The sequence below is a fragment of the Alligator mississippiensis genome, chromosome 2, assembly GCF_030867095.1.
Source record: "Alligator mississippiensis isolate rAllMis1 chromosome 2, rAllMis1, whole genome shotgun sequence".
NCBI lineage: Eukaryota > Metazoa > Chordata > Crocodylia > Alligatoridae > Alligator > Alligator mississippiensis.
This window is the reverse complement of record NC_081825.1, coordinates 46,181,824-46,202,153: the sequence shown is the minus strand read 5'-3', so window position 1 is coordinate 46,202,153 and position 20,330 is coordinate 46,181,824. Positions and strand designations below refer to the sequence as shown.

At 45.4% G+C, this 20,330-nt stretch overlaps 1 long non-coding RNA gene across 2 annotated transcripts; it reads left to right on the top strand.

Moving 5' to 3' along the window:
* Window positions 1–672: 672 nt before the first annotated feature.
* Window positions 673–19,886, top strand: LOC102576303 (uncharacterized). 2 transcript variants are annotated; one of them, XR_009459484.1, is made up of 4 exons: window positions 673–734; window positions 16,157–16,225; window positions 16,693–16,786; window positions 18,783–19,886. It is a non-coding gene; the product is annotated as an uncharacterized LOC102576303 (long non-coding RNA). The 2 variants fall into 2 exon arrangements; XR_002087190.2 differs by having other exon boundaries at window positions 18,816–19,885.
* The last annotated feature ends 444 nt before the right edge of the window (window positions 19,887–20,330 follow it).

The following is a 20,330-nucleotide window of genomic DNA, read 5'->3' as shown; positions in this document are numbered from 1 at the left end:
TGAAAAACTGGTGTGAATTGCACTTTATTTTTTTTTATAAAACTTAAATATGATACCACTTTTCATATATACATGCTTCCCCAGAGTTATAAAAGGACTTGCTTTAATATAATATTATACCGCTTTAAAGGAAAGTAGTCAAGTATTCTAATCATGGAATTTACATCAATACTTGTAAATTCAGAGAGATGATAATTTATTTGTTCATAAAGTTTTATGTTACACATAAAGCATTATTGCTTCTGGTGCTTAGTGATAATGTGAAATTTAACCCAGTCTACTTCATGTTATGATACAGCTATAGTAAGAAATAAAGTAATGAATGGAAAGAAACTTCATGTGAATGCAGGAAGTGACTTATAATCAGTATTTACTAGGCCTGTGCAAATAGGGAAGAATTTAATTCGGATTTGAATTCAGCTGATTTGGAGGACAGTGATTTGATTAAGAGATTCAGATCACTGTCTGTTGCAGAGCACTTAGGTGCCCTGCTCCTTAGAGTGGAAACTGCTAGGGAAAGAGCACTAGCAGTGAGTGGGGAACCCCAGCTGCTGGTTACCAAGGCAACCAGAGTGAACTAGTGGCCCACACCTGCCAGCAGTCAGCTGACCAGAAGGGGCAGGGCCTGGCTCACATATAAACCCCAGGGCTAAAGCCAGGATGGCAGTTTCATGCCAGCAGCCAAGGGGAAGGAGCTGTCCCAGAGCAACCAAAGGGGAGAGGCCTGACTGCAGGTACAGCCTCTGATACTGGTGTGGGACAGAGCACCCCTGGTGTGGCTTGAATGATGCTATAGCCAGGCAGCTCAAATTTATGTTATAGCCCAGGGGCTTGTGTTTTGTTTACTGTTTAAGACTGGTGGTTTGGGTGAGGCTATTAGGGAAAGGATGAGGCCTCATAGGGTACCCACAGCAGTGTGGGGACCCCAGCACCAGAGAGGGTGCAGCATTTGGGGTGCACTGACCCCAGTGCCAGAGAGGGCGCAGCATTTGGGGTGCACCGATCCCAGCACCAGAGAGGGTGGAGCACTTTGCAAAGCTGCACAGTGCCCGAGCACCAGTGAAGGCGCAGTGCGAGACAGGGCTGTGGAGAGCCCGAGTGCCAGTGAGGCGCAGTGTGAGACAGGGCTGTGGAGAGCCCAGGGAGGACCAGGGGGGCAAATTATAATAAGGCCCAGACCTAACAGTGTCAGTTCCATCTGCGAGGCTTGGGCCATGGTAAAGGGGTGGTTGGAGCCATGCATAGCCCGTAAGGCTAGGGTGCCCTGAAACATCCATTGCAGAATGGGACCAACAAGGGGTCAAGGAGCCCACAGAGTCAGAGTACAGCAAAACTGTGTCCAGGATGATGTAAAGGCAGCCTCCCTATTATATATTTACCAACAAAGACGTGGCGGGAGAGAATTAAGGGTGCCCATTGGGCAAACTTGGCATGGTAAGTGGGGCCTTGGGGAGATCACGGTCATCCTGCAGGATCCTGTGCCATGACACTGTCCCAAATAGATTCAGCTGAATTGGCTTTGGAAGATTCGGTGCTGATTTGGAGAGATCCAGCAATTTGCCCATAGAGTATAACAGGGAATCACTGAAATACTAATAAATTTGTCACTTTTTGACTGATTCAGATATAAATTGCACAAATGGTAGCCCCTTGTAGGGGCATGAATCTTGCCAAGTTTCAAGGAGATGGGTGAGGGGTTTTTGGGAAACTACACTTCAAACTGCTAACAAGCAGAACGTGTCACATGTGTATGTTAAGGGACAGCAGGGTGAAAACTGCAGGCATGCTAGCCTATGCTCAGGCCATGGTGCCTGTAAGCTTTCAAGGAGATAGGTGCAGGGGGTTCTGGGAAACTTCACCTCAAGTAAAGCAAAACTTGTGACATGGGTGACACTGTGTGTGTGTGTGTGTGTGTGTGTGTGTGTGTGTGTGTGTGTGTGTGTGTGTTAAGGTGTGCCCTCACTGGCTCTGGGGAATCTACCCAACATGGTAGTGTGCCACAATGAGGTCTCCTCCTCCTCTACAGCTTCAGTCTGGTTCTTAGTCTGTTGCACCACTTTAAATGACAACAGGTAAGCACTGGAGCACAGTAGCACTAGCATCTCTGGCAGCCAAACTGTCACAGAGGCTTTATTTCCTTTCCTGCAGGAGCTTCTTTTCCAGCAGCTGTCAGAGAACTCTCCATGCCAGCCTCAGCCCTGGAGCTTAGATGTGCCCAGGGCCCTGCATCCTTCCAGTCAGCTGACTGGGGACAGGTGCTAGGGGTGTTGGTCTAAGGACATGGCACTGGAAGACAAGGTCCTTTGGGTCAATCTGGTATCTTTTACTAGACCAATTGAATAGTTAAAGAAAGCTGGGACAGTGAGGGGCTGTGTTTTGGTTTTATAGAGAGGGGTTTTCCTTGATTGTACCATGGGGCTAAGTGGCTTATGGTTAATGAAATGAGAATTCTTATGAAAGAATTGAATGGTAGAAATAGAGAATTTTTGTGGATGTGTTTTATTTATGGTGTGTGATGGGTTGTGTTGTTTTTATGTTTATTATTAAAAAAAAAAAAAAAAACCTGAATAATTAGAGAAATATATCTTGGCAAGCTTTCAGTTTCAAAAATACTTTCTCAGGCTGAGGAAGCACCTGCAGTTGGTCTGTGTGTGTGCTGTTCCTGGATAGAAGGAAGTGGTTTGTAAATTTGAACAAGCAGCGAACTTTGCTAACCTAAACTCATCACCAGAACTGAAACCAATTTCCTATAGCTTAAAACACAAAACCTGCCTACAATCCCCGATACCCCCACAAACTGCATGCCAGAACCTATCAAAGACAACAATACACAACTACCTGTGGGGGAACATTCCTCACAAAAAAAAAAACAAAAAACCAACAACCCCCCCCCCCCCCTCTCTTTCTTCAGTCTCTCTGTCCTGATTCTGAAAGGGAATTTACAAACCGCTTTTCACAGCTGGGGCTATGGACTTCAATTTATCAGCCTCCTAGGTAGTAGGTACAGAAACTCATGGACTCAATATAGACAGTGGAATTCTTACACACTATAACCTGCTGGACATCTGACTCCCTAGGTACCTCTGCACTTTTACCTGCACTGCTACATTCCTCTTCCCCCCCCCCCCCGCACCTGTCTTACACCCCCCTGGTGCCTCCATTTCCATTTTTACTGACTGGCTTTCTTGCCTGCATTGCATGCCAGCCTCTGACTGCTTTACTATGCCTTCCATCCAGGAACAGCACACACAGACCAACTGCAGGTGCTTCCTTAGACTGACAAAGTGTTTTTCAACCCAAAGCTGGCATCCCAGGCAACTCAGCTGAGCTCAGTTGGAGCCTCACAACTCCACTACAACCAGCAAGCCTCAGGCCTGTCAAAGATGTAACAGGTCTTGGCTTTCCCCAGCCAGGTGTGTGTGCATGCATGAGCTATTTGCTTAACCACTTGCCTCCACAGCCTCCTCTGAGGTGCCTTCCTTAGAAGGAGAACTGGCTCCAGGAGAACTTTGAGGCATGTGGAGCACAAACTCAGATTCCCCCTCAGTCCCCAGAATTCCTTTAGCTAGGATGCTCAGGTCCCCTGGTTCCAGATACAGCTACTCCTCTGGTCATGGGAGGCTCATGCTGGGAGATGAAATTGGGGTGGAGAAGACTATTAGGCCTGTGTGAGTCAGTAGTGATCCAATCTGGCTTTGGATCTGGCCACTTCAGATGCCAATGATCTAATCTGGAGCTCCAGACTGGGTTCCTGCTTTGATCTGGCCGAAGCGGCTCCGAAGCTTTGGAGCCGCCTCGGAGATCCGGCCATAGGGTATAATGGGGAATCAATGAAATATCTATAGTTTTGTTTTATGTCTGATTTAGATGAAACATACAGAGCTGGTAGACCCTGCTGAGTGCATGAAGTCTGCCAATTTTCAGGAATGGGTTCTGGGGAAACTGTACCCAAAATTCTTGAAAGCAAAACTCATCTCATGTCTATGTGTTACAATGCAGGGGGATCAAAACTGCAGGAATGGTAGCTCCTGCTGAAGCCAAAAAGTCTGCCAAGTTTCAAGAATAGTGGTGGGAATTGAGGGGAACTTCACCTCAAGCTGCAGACAAGCAAAACTCATGACATGGGTGACACTGTGCATGTTAAGGCAAAGTTGGGTGAAAGCTACAGGGGTGGTGGCCCCTGCTGTGGCCACGAAGCCTGCAAGCTGTTAAGGGGATTGGTGTAGTAGGGTTCTGGGACACTGCACCCCTAGCTGCTGACAGACAAAACTTGTGCCATGGGTGCTTGTGCAACTGACTATCTCTGTCTTGGGGCAGTTGATTGTCTGTATTGATGATTTCCTCTCCTTAGTCTCTGCTTTTGTAGGTGTTAATTAATGGTAATTAACTGGCTACATTAGCTAGGTACTGTGTATTGAGCTGGTCCCTGAGTGAATCATGACTGATTGGTAACTGGTAACACAGTAGCTTAGCAGCCAGGCCTGCAGCAGTGTCTCCCACACCCCAAGACAGACAGTCAGTTGCAAAAGCACCCATGTCATCAGTTTTGTCTGTCAGCAGCTAGAGGTACAGGGCCCCAGAACCACTGCACCTATTTCCTTGACAGCTGGCAGGCTTCGTGGCCACAGCAGGGGCTACCATCCCTACAGCCTTCACCCTGCTGCAACTTAATACACACAATGGCACCAATGGCACGAGTTTTGCTTGTCTGCAGCTTGAGGTGCAGTTCCCCCCAAACCCCTGCACTGATCTTGAAACTTGGCAGGCTTTGTGGCCTCACCAGGAGCCACCACCCCTGCAGTTTTCACCCCCCCCATGTTGTAATGCTTACATGTTGACATGAGTTTTGCTTTCAAGAATTTGGGGTGCAATTGCCCCTGAATCCCTACACCAATCTTCTTGAAACTTTGAAGGCTTCATGCTCTCAGCAGATACTATAATTCCTTCAAAGTTCATCCAAATCATACAATAAATAACAAAGTTATAGACATTTCATTTGTGCCCACCTCTGCTCTATTAGGCGTTCCCGAGCTGCCTTCGCCTGGGCAGCCGATCTGATTTGCCCAGGGCCTGCACGTGGACCCAAGAGGGCACCTAGGCTGATGTCAGGGAACCCCCCTAACTCACCTGCCATGACTTTGAATGGCTCCTCAGTGGAGGGGGTCCCCTTCAAGGGAGCCTCCAGGGTCATCATGCCCTTAGGCAGGCACTCATGGGGCTCCGACCTCCCCTACACCCTGGCCAAGCTCCACCTTCTGCGACGGGCTTTCAAGCTTATTTTTACAGCTGGCCCCTGCTGGTTTTACCCTGATCTTCGTATAGTCCCTCCACAGTGAGCCCTGGTGTCCTGGCCAGGCTCTGGTGTGAGGGCTAGGAGGCGTTCGGGTTTCCTGCTCGCCTACCCGGTGCCTTTAGCCTCAGTGTCTACTGACAGTGGCTCCCCGTGTGCCCCTTGCCCAGCTGAGGGCTTTATGGACCTATCATAACAAAAGGGATCATGACACCTGCCTTGATCCTTACCCCTATTCCCAGAAACACCCGACATGAACAAACCCACCACCATGACCATCAGGGAGGTGTAACCGCATGGAAGGAAGGGTAAGAGAACCCAAAGGAAAATAGAGTGTCCTCCCCTAGCACCTCAGTGTCCCTAGGCCTGGGCACCCTGAGTTGGGGTCCGGGCTCTTGCCCCAACCAGGACACTTCTCTCTCCCTCTAGGCTCTACTTCAATTTGGGGTCATAGCCCCTGTTGCCTGAAGTCAGATCACTACAGCCGGCTCTTCCTGGGGTCGCTGTGGGTCCACCTGCTGGAGCCCTTAATCCCCGCTGGGCTTCTTCCATTTGGGGTCTCCTGCTGCATCCACTGCAGCTATCCCCATGGACACTCCCGCCGGCTTCTCTTCCGGATCTTTGCTCCCCGCTGTTCCTTGGCTCTGAGCTTTCTCGCTGCTCTTGTTGCTCCAGCTGCTGCAGCAGCTACCGCTGCCCCTTTTGCTTGCCTCTCTGCTGGTGTCCCTGATCCCTGCCGGTTTTCTCTGGCTCAGGGAATCTCTGCAGCCTCTTTCACTGCAGCTGCCCTCACTGTCTCCGCAGCTGCAGCTGTCTCCTCCTTCATGAGCTGCCGCGACTGTGTGCCCCTGGCCTGGAGGTTCCTTGCTGGCTCTCCGGTCATCAGCCAGGCTCCTGCGTCTTTGGAACCACTCTTTATTTCTGCTGGGTGGCGTCCCCTCCTGATGTCACCCAGCCCCAGTTAGATATGAGCACAGTTAATGAACCACATGGGCGGTTTCTTGGTGCGTGCTTCCTTGCTCCTCCCGGCCCCTACAAGAGGTATGTTGGGGCTTTTTTTTCTTTCTATTTTGAACTGGGGTTTACCTGTAACCACAGCTTCCCCCTCTTCCAGTCTTGTGGCCCTGGAACATCATTGTTTCCCCATTATACTCTATGGCCGGATCTCCAAAGCAGCTCCAAAGCTTTTCCGTAGTGCTTCAGAAGCTCTGAACCACTTCAGAAAACCTAAAGAAGCCAGTACTTCAATCCGGACACACTGCTTCAGATGCCAAAGCATCCAAAGCTTCTCCAGATCCAAAGTTCTGTCTGAAGTCTCTAGGGCTGTGCGAGGCTATCATTCTGCTGATGGTGCCTATTTCTGGAGTTGGGGGAGGTGGGGCAGGTGCAGGGACAGGTACTGCTTCCACCTCCTTACTTCCACTGGCAGCAGAAGACTCATGGCTTCCAGAAAAGAAGATTTGTCTATGTTTGGCGCGGGGGGGAACTTGCAGTTCTAGTTCTCCCTCTTGCCTTCTAGCCCCTCTCCCTCCCCTACCAGAAGACCTGGCACCTGCCTTTCCAGCACACTTCATATTAATATTTCCTGTGCTGGAAAATGTTTTTCTGTGTTTTAACTGACTAATAATATATGTCGTCATCATCTTCTTTTCTGATATATGACTGTGCCTGTCTTCTTCTGTGTTGTGCTTACTGGAGTGTGTTGTTTACCTAAAATAATCTCTCCTCTTCTTTGTTTTCTTCTATGACTCTCTGAATTCTGGTGTGTTAATCTGAATCTCTATCTGACTTCTTCTGTGGTGTTTTTAGTCTACATGTAACTATAACTAATAATATTAACAACTACATATAATCTCCTCTTCGTTGTCATCTTCTATGAATGTCTGGTTTCTTCTGTGTTGTAATAATATCTGACTTCTTCTATGATGCATGTATGTGAGTGTGTGTAATATGTGCTTCCCTGCACAGTGATGGATCACACTGCCAAGGAAAACACAGCTTTCTTTTTAAAAGGTGCTGGGGGGGGGGGGGGAAACCCCTCCATGAATAAATATAAATTGAAAGAAATGGATTGGATAGGGATAATTAGAGGGATTCTAGTTGGTAAGCTAAGCTATATCCAAACCTTTCCAAGAACAAAATGTAGCAGGAGACTGACTAAGTAGGAAGCTAAGCCAGTCTGATACTTTTCAGACCTTTCAGACAGAAACAGCTCACTAAAGGAACAAGAAAGCTGCAAACAGAGGCTTATATGCTGTTTCTATATCCCTCCTGCAGAGCACTGTTTGGAAGGGGGCTCAGGGAGAGATCACAGTCACTGGACAGCTAGAGATGTCAGTCTTTCCTCCCCCCTGCTTCCCCTCCCTCTTCTCAGTTTCTATTCCCAATGAAAGACTGCCTTCTGAATCTCTGAATATTCTCTGAATCTTTTCTGAATTAAATTTGAAGTCTCCAAATCAAGTCAGAGGTTTTTTGTCGTCTTCCAATTCAATTCGGATTCAGCCTCCAAATCAGGCCAAATCTTCTCCAAATTGAATCACAGACTGAGGCTTCACAAAGTCCTAGTATTTACAAAAATGAACATAATTAATATGCTTTTAAAAAATATCTTGTGCTCAGACTCAATGCTGAAATAACAGGAAAAAACCTTGATCCATCAAGAGGTGCCAAAAATCATAAGTTGGAACCAAATTACTTTGAATTAGATCCAAAAGTACACAAGAAGGGAGGGTGTTATCAACATTTCTGCACCTGTGCTAAAAGGATCTTATCAGGCATTATGCACTGTGTTCTCAATAATAATAATTTAAAAATCTTCTAATGCTTTGCTATGGCTGTTTCATTGTTCCATTTTTCTGCATATTGTCTCCATGATTAAATGTATTCACATGCCTGTAAATTTTTAATGGATCTTTCATGTGGAAAAGCTCTTCCATTAAGTGGCGAATATTTATAAAATGTGAATATGGTACTAGTTTGAAATGAAAGTAAGTCAATTACTAGCAGTATTGTTACTCTAAGGGTGCATCCACATGTCACCATATAGTGACATTGCTATGGTGCTGTGCTTTAATACTTCCTTTTGGAAGTACTAAAGCATGGCACAATATAAGGGTTCCTTTGCTGCGTGCACGGCGCACAGTTAGATATTGCCACTACATTGCCATAGCAGCACATTATAACTGAGGAGTCCACTGCTACAGTGACATAACTGGCAATCGCATTTAAACCCGTGTTATTGCTACAATACCATGGCATGCCATATGGTGACATAGCGCTTTGCTGTGTTGCTGTAGGGTGATGTGTAGACACCCCCTAAAAGCCATAGCATAGGGTAATGTTACTAAAAGTAAAATTACACTGAGAGTAACATTACATGTTACTCTAATAGTCCCCATTACAGGAATAAGAAATTATTTTCATATCTCTAGAGAGTGATCCTATATCATACCCCACTAGGTTGTGTTATGGGTAAGAGGTCTGTGCAAGTCTTTGGATCCTGCTTCAGATCCAGAGTCACTTAGGACACTAGCATCTGAAGCAGCATGTCCAGATTGAAGTGGGGCCTCAGCAAAGATATCTGAAATGGGTCGGAGCATCCAAAGCACTTTGGATCCACTTCATCCATATTGATTCACAATTAGAAGGGGGAAGGACGGAGAGTGGGAGGGGGAGCAGGGGGGGGAGACTGACGTCTGTAGGTAGCCAAGGAGAAGGATTTCTCCCTGGCTACCTTTCCAGTGGCAGCGTCTGTGGGGTGGGACTAGAAACATCATAAAAACCTCTGTTTGCAGCCCTTCTGTTCCTTTTGCAGCTTGTTTCCTTTCAGAAACTGTGGGGCAGAAGAATGCTCAGACTGAGACTTGCCTGCTCCTTTTTCTTGTTATGAAGGAGTGGGTAGGATTTAACTTAGCTTAGCAATTCTATTCAAATATTATTAGTATTACAATTCAATTTATTTCTTTGAGTTTATATTTGCTCTTTTTCTTTTGGAAACCTTGCAAAAAGAAAGGTGTGTTTTACCAGCTAGTATGATCTATCACTGTGCAGGGAGGCACAGATTGATTGCACACATACACACACATACACAGAGACCCACAATATAGAAAAATCAGATATTCACAGCAGAAGGACAGACAGACAGCACACAATTTTTACATAACTCTTAACACTGAAGCAAACGTTCAAAGAAGAGGCCAGTGCACGCACACAACACAGGGAATAAAACACACAATAGAAAAGGATTTACACACGCGCGCGCGCGCACGGACCTTTTACAGCACAGGAAAGATCAATATGAAGCATGCTGGAAAGGCAGGTGCTAGGTCTTCTTTCAGGGAAGGGAGAGGGGGTAGGGGGAGAGCTAGAAGTCCCCCGCCTCCCAGACACAGACACATTCTATTCCCAAGCAGCCATGACATTAGTGGAAGCCAGGAGGTGGGCTTAGTATCTGCACCTGATGTCCACGTACCAGCACCACCTTCACTCACTCTAGAAGTGGGCACCTACAGTGGAATCACTGCCTCCTCCACCCCAATTTCAGCTCTCAGTGTGAGCCTCCCACTGCCAGTGGAGGAAGTGGAACTGGAACCAGGGATGCTGGGAGTGCTGGCTCAAGCAATTCTGGGGACTGAGGGGGAATCAGAGATTGTGCTCCACACTCCTTAAGTTTCCCCTACACCCAGGTCTCCTCTGGAAAACAACACCTCAGAGGAGGCTGAGGTTGTGGAGGTATGTGGCTAAGCTGAGGCAGCTTCTCCTGCTGTTCAGCCTCAGCCTGCTGAGAAGGGGGAAAAAATCAGGATCCTCACCCTCAACCCAGAAGCAGGGGAGTAGTGTACTGTGGGATCATTTTGAGGTGGCAGATGATCCCAGGCTTGCCATCTGCCAGCACTGATGATGGCACATGAGCCGTGGCAAGGATGTGAGGCACTTCTCCACCACGGCCACGCTGCTGCATCTGAAGAGGCACCACCCCCTTGCCCTTCTTCCTGCTCAGCCTGGCACCAGTCCGAGTGTGCTGAAAGGAAAGTCCCCCACTCGCTCCAAAGCCCCCTTCCCCCCAAAGCAGAGGCAGGCCACCCTGGACCAGTGGGGGAAAGGTGAACAGAAAGTGGTGGGTGCAATCCCAAGGTGCACAAGATCACCCAGAGCACTGGGGAGATGCTTGCTCTGGATAGCCAGCCCTTCTCCCTAGTTGAGCGGCCAGGGTTCAGGTGGTTCGTAACACTTCTGTCCCCATGCACCACCTTTAGCAGGGCAGTGGTATCCTCCCTGTATGAGGCATGCAGGAAGTACTTGAGGGAGGAGCTGTGCAAGGCAGGGCTGCAGGTAGCCTTGCACTTCACCTCTGACATCCGGAGCAGCCAGGGTGGTGATCACACCTACCTCTCTCTCACAGGGCACTGGTGCGCTCAGGCCATTGGTGGGCTCTACTGCAAGCCAAGGTGCTGGATGAGTCCCAAACAGCAAGGGAGATCATGGGGGCCATGAACCACATGGTGCAGTGGGGGCTCATTGGGCAGGCCAAGCTCACCTGCAGGTTCATGGTCACTGACAACAGGGTCAATATGGTGAAGGCTGTCTCTGATGCCATCTTTTTTTGGCATCCACTCTGTGACACACAGGCTGTATCTAATAATGAGGGATGCCTTGGAGGGGGACAGAGCTGCCGGTGATGACACCACCACCATACAAGCCAGCTGATTTCAAAATTCAGGAAGGTGGTGGGCTACTTCCACTGCAGCATCAAGGGTGGCAAGATGCTGTGGAAGAAACAGGCAGAGCTGGGCATCCTGCAGCCTAGAATCATACAGGATGTGGAGACTTGGTGGAATTCCACATACCTGATACTTGAAAGGTTGGTGGAGCAAGAGAAGGCCATCCATCAGATGGCCTTGTTTGGGGAGGTTGGGATCAGTGTCCCCCTGAACAGAGCTGAGTGGGGTATCATCTCCCAGATCTTGCTGGTCCCCAAGCCTTTCCTTGAGGCCACCAAGACCCTTAGTGCTGGTGATGCCCTCCTCAGCCAGGTGACCCCCCTAGTGAGGGAACTAGAGAACCAAATGGAGAAGTTCATGGGGATCAATGTTTCTGGCTGGGGCAGGATGTTGTCACCAGATATGCAGGCACTGGTGAGGCGGCAGAAGGAGGGCATTGGGAGACAGCTGGATCCCTTGCAGTCCAGTACAATCCACATGATGGTGGGCATGTGCAACCCGTGGGTAAAGGGAAGCATGTGCACTGGCAGCCCCAAAACCCTTGATCACTGGATGCAGGTGCTGGTGAACAAAGTCAGGGAGGCCAAAGTGCAGAGGTGAGGGGATGTGGAAGAGGGGGATCCACTTTTCTTTGCCAGCACTCCCAGCACCAGAGCCAACACCAGCACCACCAGTCTCCTCCATGCCAGCCACTGCCAATGTGGGCCATGGGCATGGCCCACAATGCTGGGGTCCAAATGCACGAGACCCCAGGCTTGGGCAGGTAGCACCAAGGCTTCAGTGGCTACCTATCTCACTGAGGATGTGGAGCCACTGGACTGCGACCCCTTGGCCTACTGGGCAAACTGCAGCCAGATGTGACAGGATCTGGCCACGGTTGCCTGGCAACACCTGTTCTGTCTACCCACCAGTGTTCCAAGCAAAAGGGTGTTCAGCATTGCTGGGGATGTTGTCACACCCCACCGCACCTGCTTGGATCCTACATTGCTGGAGCATCTGGTGTTCCTAAAGGTGAAGCTCCTGCTATTGGGATTCCCCAAACTCCACCTGTAGATGGACTGAGTGCCACCTTCCTCACTCCATCTGTACCAATTTCCTTTTTTGATTTTTTAAAAAGCTGAGTAATGCCCCACTCTCAGCTGGATGGAGCACTAACTGCATCACTACCCAGCAGGGGAAGAACATGTCCCTGCTGAGCTCATTCCCTTGCCAGGATGAACTTGGAGGTATGGGATTGGGGCTATGGGGAAAGAGGAGGCCTGAGGTCCTAGGCATGACCACTAAAACTGCACCTTGCCAGGGTAGGGAGGCCTGGTGGGACTGCTGGTGGTGCGGCAGCCCCATAAATGCCAGGACCAACAATCCCCTGGTGAAAGGTGGGTAGAAGGTGCCATATACTCCAGCTAATGCATGCGTGCACAAAGTCCTGGCTGGGGAACACCCAGACCTGTCATATCTTTGACAGGCCTGATGCTTGCTGGTTGCAGTGCAGTTGTGAGGCTCCCAGTGAGCTCACCTTAGCTGCCCAGGATGCCAGCTTTAGGGTTGAAAACCTCTTTGTCAGGCTGAGGAAGTACCTGCAGTTGGTCCTGGATGGAAGGAAAAGTAAAGAAGCCAGATGGAGGTGTTGGGGGGCCATGGGGGGACAGGTTAGGTGGGGAGTAGGGGAGAAAGGGGGATGTAGCAGCTCAAGTAAAAGTGCAGAGGTGCCTGGGGTGTCAGATGTCTGGCAGGTCGCAGTGTGCCAGAACTCCACTGTGTATACTGAATCCATGAGTTTCTGTACCTATTACCTAGGAGGCTGATGAAGTGCAGTTCATAGGCCCAGCTCTGAAAAGTGGTTTGCATTTTAATTTGTTCCCTCTCGGGATCAGACCTGAGAGACTGGAGGCAGAGTGTTTTTTTTGGTGAGGAATGTGCCCCCACAGTTGGTTGGACTTTGTCTTTTTTTTGATAGATTCTGGTGTGCAGTTTGTGGGGGTACTGGAGATAGTTGGCAGGTTTTGTGTTTTGAGCTGTAGGAAGTTGTCTTCAGTTCTGGTGATGAGGTTAGGTGCTTGTTTGAATGTACAAACCACTTTTCAGAGCTGGGCCTATGAACTGCTCTTCATCATCCTCCTAGGTAGTAGGTACAGAAACTCATGGACTCAATGTAGACACTGACAGTGGAATTCTGGCACACTGCGACCTGCCAGACATCTAACACCCCAGGCACCTCTGCACTTTTACCTGGCTGCTACATCTCCCTTCCCCCCCCCCACCCTCCACCCCAGCTTGTCCCTCACCCCAGATATCTCCATTTCAATTTTCACTGACTGGCTTTCTTTTCTGCATTGTGGGCCAGGCCAGCCTCTAGCTTCTTTACTATTCCTTCCATCCAGGAGCAACTGCAGGTACAACCTCAGCCTGACAAAGGGGTTTTCAACCCTAAAGTTTCCAAAGATACATTTTTTTTAAGTACTCCTTTTCTTTTCATAGTACACATATAGACATAAAAACACAAGATAAGCCATCACACACCATGAATAACATCATATGTCCAACATAACACAGCACAACACAACACCTTTACTTCTTGCTTTCAATTCCTTTATAAAAAGAAAGGCTCTGTGACAGTTCCACTTGGGTACCTTTGATGCTGATGCTACTGGTGTTGAGACAGCGAAGTTATTTTACATGTAAAGCAGAGGATCAGGCCTGAGGCCGTAGGGGTGGAGGAGGCCTCACTGGGGCACACTGCTGTGTTGTGCAGAGGCCCCAGTGCCAGGAAGGGCTCACCTTAACACACACACACAATGTCACCCACCCACATCACAAGTTTTGCCTGTCAGCAGCTTGGTGTGCAGGGCCTCGGACGACAGACTCCCCCAGCAAAACACACACATCTGGCAGGCTTTGTGGCCTGGCAGAGCCCAGAACTCAGGCCTGCACTGGATTTAACCCCACTGTGCCCCAAGACAGATGCAGTAGATGCCCAAGCACCCACCCACATGGCGAGTTTTGCCTGGCAGCAGCTTGGGGTGAAGTTCCCCCCAAACCCCTACTTTGGTCTTCTTGAAACTTGGCAGACTTCATGCTCTCAGTAGAGGCTACCACTCCTCAAGTTGCACCCAAATTGAAGCTAAAATAAAAAAAAAGTTATAAATATTTCATTCATCCCCCATTATAACCTATAGCTGGATCTCTGAGGTGGCTCTGGAGCTTCAGAGCTGCTTTGGCCAGATCGAAGTGGAGGAGGTTAGATAGGCATCTGGCTGGAGTCATCTGAAACCAACACTCTTTCCTACCTATGCTGGGGGTCAGATTTGATGATTTACTGAGGTTCCTTCTGACCCTAACATCTATTAATCTATAAGCGGCAAACCGAACCGGAGCTCCGGATTGGATTGCGGCCATCCGAAGCAGCCGGATCCAAAGCTGGATTGGATTTCTGCCGACTCGCACAGGCCTAATGGGTGACTTTCCCTCTCCATAGATTGTTCACAAGGCAGTTATCCATTAGTCAGGTAGTTTGCACAAACTCCACAGATGCTTTTCAGCACCTTACAAAAGGTAGCAGAAAGAGAAAAGAAACATCCTGAGAAAGAGGGATGTTCCTGTAAGACCTACACATCTTGTTGGACAAACCCCTTATCACTATTACTTAAAGCAAACAGCCAAGAACTCTGGGAAGGGGATCTGGCCTTACAGTGGTTTACTGATGCATGTTGAATCAAAGACGACAAGGTTCTTTGGGTAAATCTGAAAGAACTCTTTTATTAGTCCAACTCAAATAGCTGGAAAAATTCTAATAAAAAGATTGAATTCTAATTTAATCTAATTCATTTTTTTTTTAAACATTGAATAAAAGCAGCACTTATTTGACTAAGTGTCACACTTGTTTCTATGGCTTTATCAGGGTAAAGTACATATGTGGGGCATCTTTAGTACATATGTACACAGAAGTACATATGTGGGGCATCTTTACACATGCTCTTTGGTGGAGGGGTGGGCGCTTTAATTTTACTGGCTTTAATTTGACTGGCTCCAAGAGCTGTTCTAATTAACGCTCCTGCAGCATCATGTGTTTTCAACATCCCACACTTTGAAATGGTGGCAGGGCAGCTTTGAATCACCCTTGCCACCATTTTGAGGCATGGTGATGCTGAATACACATGATGCAAAGGCTGCTTCAGCAAACTCGATTAATCAAGTCTGCTCTAAAACATGCTAATTAGCACATGACAGAGCAGACATCCATCATGTGTGTAGGTGCCTGTACTGATTAGGCAGCAAGGGATGCAACTTTCCAGCCACTCTGAGATTGGATGCCCAGATTTTTCTTAAAGGGCCTTGGCTGGAGACCAGTCACTGTTGGCAATCAGACAAAGCAGTGAAAAAGCCAGCCTAAAGCAGCCATCTTTAGCAGCCAGCTATGGAGAAGCCAGCCTGAAGCACAGGAGGCAAAGGAGAAGTTTTACTCCCCAAACTACCTGCCTCAACTTCAATCCCCAGGAGCTATAGGCCAGAAATAGTGATTGTGAATCAGGGTCATCTATCTAAATATGGGATCTGGGCATTAGTCAAACAACTTCTACGTATATTTTAATATTGTAATTTATATGTTTATGTTTCCCCCTTAGCCCTAATACTGTAGAATAGTATACAGAGTTAGCCCAATCCAATTCTCATTTAAAGTCAACACAAAGTTTTCTATTGACTTCACTGAGAACTGGATGAATCACACTTGATTATTTTTTGTCAAATAAATAATACCATATGAAATAAGTGTATATTTTAGAGTATTTTACACAATATTTTTTTTCCAAAGGTCAGAACTTGCTTAGCTAAAACAAGGTTACAGGAGAAGTATTAATTTAAAACACTGCATATTATACAAGTTGTTCTCTTGATTATGTAGTGGCAATTTGTAAAATTATATCCTTTTTAATGGATGGATCTTCTAGAGCGGTCCAATCCTGGTACCATTACAGGTATTTTTTTGCTCTTTATTGGGCTCCTCTATGGGTTCAGTGATTCATTAATCAGCAGCCTCAAAAAAAACCCAAGAGTAGCCCAATATAACTGCATGGTACTGCATAGGAAACTCTTGACTCTTTACAGCATTGCATGAAAAGAATTAAACTAATGGATTCACTTCTTGCAGACACTATCATTTCAAATGCTAACATGAAAACTGAAGGTCCGCTAACACTGTCCAAGCTTTGTCTGAATTGTGAGTATTGGGTGGAAATCAAGAAATATTTCTCTCTCCCTTTTTGGGTTGGGGTAAAGTAAAGTAAGGATTAAGATGGAATTACCTCATTTAATTTACCTTTACTGGGGGAAAAATGGGGGAAAAGACCAAAAAACAATCTTATGTAATGGAAAGTCTGCTTGTTATATTTAAACTATATGCTGCTTAAAGCTGAAAAAGGAATTTTCAGCACTTATTGCTTCACCTGTTTGGAAGAAATTTACTGATTTCATAAAAATAAACATAAGAATGTACAATTCCAGATTGTTATTAGTGGATATACCTAATTTACTCTAACATATAAATGTTTTGTTGCACAGTATATAAACAATATTCAGAAAACATTTGTATTTTGTAATAACAGCACCATCTAGATGTTATTAAATACTTTTTATAGTGGATTATCTAATCATTTTACTATTATTCTCTCTATTTTTACAAATAAGGAAACTGAAGGATCAAGCTGCAAGTCAATTATGAATGTAGCCAGGATTCCAGCCTAATGCCTTGCCAGGTAGATCACACTGTCTTCCATTAAAGGTACAGATGGTTTGGTTTGTGGTAATGGTGTTGATTGATACCTCTAATCTACACCATAGTTTCTAGTTCATTTTCATAAAATCAGCTGTCTTTCTCTCTCTCTCTCTCTCTCTCTCTCCCTGTCCTAGATGACTACTGTCTGGTCAAAGGAGATTGAACTTGGTTTATCCAAAAGTGAATGCTTGTATTTCCACAGCCTGAGCTAAAAAAGCTGAAGTAGACAACTGTGAAATACTCGCATCATCTGTGGATCAGACATAGGGAAGCACAGTGGCCGGTAGTGCAAATTAAATCAATTTTCTCTAGAAGACACCTTTCAAGTGTCTTATGTCACAGTCATATGATGATGTAAATATGTTGGGAAATTGAAGCACAGACATAATTGATCTGATTTAGATTGACCACAACTTTATTAATATATAGAAACAACAAAGAAATTTGGTAATAAACTGATCCATTTAGGGGGAATGCCCTCCCATTGGGTTATGAATAACACGAGATAAGGTACTTTAGCCATATCTCATCCAACAAAGCCACCATATGTGGTAAGTGACAGAACCCCTGAATACTACTTCCCTCACTTAAGTAAGGAGATATTCTAGCTACAATGCTCAAATATATATGCCTTCTCATTTACACCCCGATCTTTGGGTATTTGTAGCTGGTATTTAAGTATGCATTCTAAGCATTTCTACATGGGATTCTTCCTGTTGCATACAGTCTTTTTGTCATAATTGTAAGATTCTGTTTCCCACTTTCTCACAAGGTTAAATTTCTCAAGGGTAGAAAAAACACAAGCTGAAAGGAAAATTCACATAATGGAAAAATGGGAAAGCTCTTTCTTCACCCTAAATAATTTTCTAAAGTGTTTTGGCTTCTAGCTGATAATTTAAGTGAAACAACAAAAATAGTGCTAGCAGTAGATGGAGAGAATTTGTGCCATTGAAAAATGACTGTGAGAGCCAGAAAGTCTCTCAGCGCATGTGCACATGCATTTGCATGCGTGTGCATGCGTGCGTGTGCGCGCGCGCACACACACACACACACACACACACGAATAGACATAAAACTTCTAGGGCACTCATGTAAGCAAATCAGGTTCCTTTGGGAGCAGGAAGAGATCCCACAATCTTTCAGTCCCTTCATGCATCAAAAACAATGGGAAAGAAGGATGAATGAACCAAGTCAGCTTCACTACAAATGTAGTAAGGACTGGTTTCTAATCTGCATCCTTTGGTGGGATGAGTTCTTAATTTGTGCCTTGTTTTTGCAAGTCATTGGGGCGGGGGGGGGGGGGGGGGGAATGAAAGAGCTATAACTCCATCATAGTTAAGGTATTTTCTGATTTTTTAATCACCTCCTTTCTAGAAATTGAGACAATTGATCTTTTCCTTTCTATTCAATATATTTTATTTAAAAGGTCCTTCGCATTTACAAAAGTGAGGAGTCCCCTGATTAAATATGTATATATCAGAAGCTAGAAATAAAGAATGCAAAAGGACATTCATGGGGTGACTTAATTGGCCTGAGCACTTCACAAGTATTTCTGTAGGGTATTCTAATTATTCTCTGCTACTAGAAAAGTTTGAAATTATTTCATAAAGACTTTTTTTCTACTAAACTTTCCCTTTATTTCTTTGTCTTTTTTTTTCTTTTATATGACTAATAAAAGAGTCCAAATGAAATTTACAAAGGTTTCATTTGATATAATAAGTTATTGAAATTAAAGTATTTCAAGCTTAAGAGTTCTACCAAGTGAAAGATTGTAGGCAGACAAAACAGTTTGTATGTCATCAAGGAATAATTCAAAGTGAAAGTTTGTATTTTTTAAATGACCTTTCTCTAATACTAAAGAATTTTGGAACTTAAGTGAAGGTCATTGAACTTCATCAGAGAACCTATGTGCTTTCTCCAAACTACATCAGGAAGAATCAGAGTTGAAAATCATCTACAAGAATGAGAGACTTCATCAAAATATTTTATTGTTCTTTTCTAGGTTTTATACCACTTGCTGTTTCTCTTTTTCCAGAAGGTCTATGGAAGATTTTGGAAATCTTGATTCTCAGCAGCTGTTTTTCCAGACGCCATGGAAAGAACAAAGAAAGAAATCTGACAACTATAGAATGAAAAAGAAAATACTGAAATTATTCCAGTTTAAGTTAACAATGGATTTGAGTGCTTCCCTCACTATCCTAATTTAAGACAAGCTCTGAAGTGTCTTATATCCACTGAAGTTGGTAGTGAGTGTAGCCAATTTTTCTTCAGGACCCAATAAAACTTGTGATAATGGTATGTAAGTTTGAATAACAATAAAAATATGTTTATCTTTGTATACATATAGAAGCTAAGAGATGGAAATACATAAATGTATCCATCCAAAATTTTTTTCTGAAAAAAATTTGGATGATTTTACCATTATGTTGCAACTTAAATATAATTGCCTTATAGAACTGGAACTATACAATTAGAATGAGTAAAATGATATATATATGCAACACTATCATGTAGAAAATCTATACCAGTTCATGTGCCACATTATCACCATAGGGTACTGTCAGTGATGTGAGTGAAGAGAGAGCCAAAATATAAGCACAAATAAGAACATTTTTCATAGCTATTCTTGAGGAATTGTTAGCATTATGTCCTAATAACACCAGAAATAGAAACTGAATTTCATTTCTACTTCTATCTGTATTCCATAGTTCCCTGTCCCCCCAACCCCCAAATGACAGGTGGAAGGTTCCCAGGATATTTACCTAAGGACCTTGTATGAACCCTATTACTATGGTGTCTGAGAACGTAACCATGTTTCATACACAAATCCTAGGTACCATGCCACTTAATGGATGCCTTAATTGTGAACTGACCACTTAAATTTTTATATAACAATGTTAGTAAAACTTACTTGGAAAAAAACAGCTTCAGGTCCTTTGATGTTTGGCTTACGTTTGGGCTCTAGCTGCTGAACTGCTTATGGGGTTTCAATTAAACAGTCATTCAGTTACAAAACCGATATAATCCTGGAATCACATTCCTTTTGTGAGGATCCCAATCCTGTCCATGTATATTAGGAATTTTCAGACCATGCCTATTGTATTGAGGCCCCCAGTAGACTTAGGAACAAACTCATTCCTAGATCCTAGGATCCAAAACCAAGAACACCCCAACCTCAATCAGAAAGCTCCTGTATGGTGATGATTCTGTAGTGTGTTCACACTCGGGAGCAGACCTTCAGGCAATTGTCAACATCTTTACCAAGGCATACAAGACAACGTACAGAAGACACTTCGTTGTACTAGTCTGGAGAAGTACCATCAATGCTGCCTACGGAAGATCCTTCATATCCAGTTGGAAGAAAGATGTACCAGCATTATCATTCTCTTGCAAGCAAACACCATGAACATCAAGATGATGATCATCTGGCATCAACTTCACTGGATCGCCACATCATTCAGATTCCCGAAGCAAGTTTTATTCTTCCAACTCAGACGAAGTGCACAGTCAAAAGGAGGGCAGAGAAAGTGCTTCAAGGATGTCCTCAAGG